At 37.6% G+C, this 3,856-nt stretch overlaps 1 long non-coding RNA gene across 1 annotated transcript in view; it reads right to left on the reverse strand.

The window, feature by feature from the left end:
• LOC106872058 (uncharacterized) overlaps nucleotides 1-3,856 on the reverse strand; it is a 201,454-nt gene that overhangs the window by 55,296 nt on the left and 142,302 nt on the right. Inside the window, exon 2 of the long non-coding RNA XR_001409732.2 lies at nucleotides 3,006-3,131. This is a non-coding gene — a long non-coding RNA (uncharacterized LOC106872058). The remainder of the gene's footprint in view (nucleotides 1-3,005; nucleotides 3,132-3,856) is intronic.

A 3,856-nucleotide genomic window follows, 5' to 3' on the forward strand; every position in this document is an offset into this window, starting at 1 on the left:
ATATATATATATATATATATATATAAGTTGGACGGCAAGTTGGGAGAAGCCTGTCAGAAGGACTGTATCTGTAATTCAAATGTCTCGACTTGTCAAACTAATTCGGCCTGGAAATTACGCGAGGTGTTCTGATGGTTACGGAATATTCAACCGGCTATGAGTTGATTTAATGACTAGGTATTTCAATTTAGAAAATAACTTCATATGCGTCGAGGAAAACGACAGAGGATCCATTATATGTATACGCGCGCGCGCCCTCTCTCTCACACACACACAGACACACACACTCACACACACATGTGCATGTATATATGTATGCATACATATATGTGTATATTTGTATGTGTATGATCCGTACACACACTCACACGCACACACACAAATCGATTATTATTGAAAATGTTCAGAAAAGACAATCTGATATTTGTTGGAGATAATGTCAATAAAATGTCCGTCTAAATACACTACTTCATGGTTTTGAGATAATTTTCTATTCTTTTGTCCTCTTATGTGTGTGTGTGTGTGTGTGAGAGAGAGAGAGAGAGCGTGCGCGCGTGTGTGTGTGAGAGAGAGTGCGTGTGTGTGTGGGTGTGTGTGTGGGTGTGTGTGCGTGTGTGTGTGTGTGTGTGTATCTTTTGTTATCACAGTCTGTTGAATATGTTTATTGTGCCGCGCTAGTTAGAATAACAAACCAATCACTCTGAGATTAACAAGCGGTTTATCGATCAATCGGTGCTCTGTAGTTCCTCGTTCAGTTCTTTGTGAACAGATTGAAGTTATTGTTTGCTGATGAACTAAAGAAGACGACTTTGAACATTTTTGGCAGGACCTGGCACTTAATTAATATCTATGGAGTATTTATTTGTTTTATTTATTAATTAGTATGGGTCTAAGGCAGCGAGCTGAGAGAATCGTTAGCTCTGAGTTCAAGTTCTGTCGAGGTCGACTTTGTCTTTCATCCCTTCGGGGACGATAAATTAAGTACAAGTGAAACACTGGGGTTAATGTAATCGACTAGTTCCATCCTCTCAAATCTCAGGCCTTGTGCCTTTAGTAAAAAGGATTAATTAGTATGGTTCATTTATTTGTTGTATAAATTTTAAAATCTGGATTCCACTTCGGTCTTTTATCAGATGTCAAAGAGCAATGGACGAAGGAGATTTTGTATACCCCGGTCCCGATTATGTAAACCTAGCAACATTTAGTCAATTGGTTCATTGACATTACAAAGTCCGTTAGTTATGCTTTGTTATAAATCAAAAGAAATACACTGTACCAGTCTAAATATCTCACTACCAGATTGAATATATCAAAACGTAAGAATGAACCAAAATATTCTTGAGGAATTTAGCCTCTTTCCTCTAGGTTAATTCAGTCTACTGCTCTTCTATCAAATTTATTATCTTATATCAGAATTATCAATATTTTAAGAACAGTTTTTATTTCACTTGTAGTTGAAAATATAATTACTAAGATGGTTGTAGCCCTGTTTCACTTGTAATGTTTTAATATATCCGTCACGGACGTCGAACACTGATGATAACTGATGGATAGAATAAAATAGCGTTTTTTTTGTTTTTTTTAACGCAGGAATAATTTGTCTTCAAAAATATGTGAAATCAGACTAGTGTAAATTGTCAAATTATATAATATATGGAAGTGATAAATGGTGGCTCTGTTAGCATGAAAAAGGGCTAATTAATTGTGAAGATAGATATCAATAACATTTTCGTATCGATATACTATAAATATGTCGAAATACAACATGCACCAACCTATACCTAGATCAAGATTTGAACACACTACAGCAAAATATGTCACATACATTATTATTAATTAAAATATTCACCAGTTATACTTTAGCCTTTGCTGCTCTTAGATGTAAATTTATGGTTAGATGAAGACAGTCAGTACTTTAACCACTGGTACAGTTCAATGCTTGTAACAAGAAGCGATCAACTTTTTTAGACACAGGTTTTGTAACATTATTATTCAGACATGCATAAACTAGAAAAAAGGCCTATTAACTTATTAACTATATATGTCGCAATTAATTCTTATCTAATTACCGTATTTGCTGGCGTATAAGACCCACTGTCGCATAAAATGCACACCTATTTTACAATTATATTTTGTGTAAAAAAATTAATACGTTTCATCCTATTCTTACTAAAATATATTTTAAAGTGATTTTGTAGAGGGAAATGTATAGTCCTAAGTATGTAAATATAATATTGTGAGAGTTTACTGGAATAAAGTATCAAGCGTTAAATTCATCATAAGTAAACCACGTTTCTAGAAGGTAACAGATATGAAATAGTGTTACACACATTATAAGGTATGGGCTATGTATGCTGTGGAAGGTGGTATAATGAGATGATGTGATCTCTCCACTTTACTGCCGGCGTACCATAAGCAAATTTTCCTGAGTTTGTGCTAAAAGTCTGTAATAGTTAGGCATGTTTTCAATATTATTAATAACCATTAGCGGACCAAGCTGAGTACCTAGCCTTGGACACTCGGTCTCCCATCCATAATCCTGCCGCATTAGATGCAGTGTTATTCTTTTGATACATTAAAAAATTAATATACCTGTCTACAGAAACGAAGTATGACATATCTAAAGATGTCTCAATGTGTAACAGAAAACACAATAAACTATGTGTCCCTTAACTTTACCAGATGCTGGAGTATAAAGATAAATGATTAAATGCTACCTTATTTGAGAGTACTTAATAAAACTGACTAGAGTTTTTGTGAGTGTTATTTTAAAAACAAGAGTGTTACCTGTAATATCACAGGTGTCTATGGAAGTGTAATAATTTTTTTCTAAAGTTGTTGGTGGCGTAATGGCACAATAAAGTTACAGCTGTTTTCACCACATCAATCGTATTTTCCGATTTACAATTCTTCCTAGAATTATTTAGATAATTCGATATAGATAAATTAATCAGAACTACTACATTAGAGATAATACCGCAATAAGCAATAGAGTTCTTACTTACTTGAGACGTGAGTTCAAATGGAAATTAAAAGGCAAGCTGCTGCTATTGCTAAAGAAAGAAATGCGGTCTGTTTCCATAACTCTTGATGCATCAGTGCTAAAGTAATTAATACCGACGTAATGATTCCTGCAATAAAAAGTAATTGATAGTGAGTAACTGGAAAATATTACATCTGAGAGATTTAAGTAGAAATATGTGGGTGTTTTCGTGTGTGCGTGTGTTGTGAGGGTAATTTTTTCAATGAAACCTAAACACTGGTTCAATTTGCAGGTTCGGTTCGTCAGGGATGCCTCCTCTCGTCGCTTATGTACATATTGACTCTCGAGCCACTACTGCGGAGGCTGGCGACACTGAGGGGCATCACGCGAGAATTGGGATGCGGGACGAGCGTGTCCGCATACGCGGACGACGTCACCGTCATAGTGTCTAGCCAAGAGCACATCAAGCTGGTCGGCGAGACACTGAAAGACTACGAAGCGGTAACAGGAGCGAAAATCAACCGGTAAAAGTGAGTGGGCTTGCGGCTCGGCACCTGTAGAAGCCAGCCCATGCCGTCCAGCAGCGCCTTCGACGTGGGACGCTGGACCGACGGTCCGGTCGAGTTGCTCGGAGTCTGGTTTGATCCGGACCTCCAAACGGAGAAGAACTGGGACGAGATAACGAGTAGAGTGGCTACTCTTGCCCGGCAATTGGCTGAGAGGAAACTGTCCTTAAAAGGTCGGGTGGAGGTGGCGAATACGTACATCGCGTCCGTCATCTACTACCGCCTGACCGTCGTGCCTTGTCCCGACCCTACCATCACCAAAGTGGAACGAATTCTCTTCCGCTTCTTGTGGAAAGGAACCGTGGTT

This window comes from Octopus bimaculoides, chromosome 13 (genome assembly GCF_001194135.2).
Source record: "Octopus bimaculoides isolate UCB-OBI-ISO-001 chromosome 13, ASM119413v2, whole genome shotgun sequence".
NCBI lineage: Eukaryota > Metazoa > Mollusca > Cephalopoda > Octopoda > Octopodidae > Octopus > Octopus bimaculoides.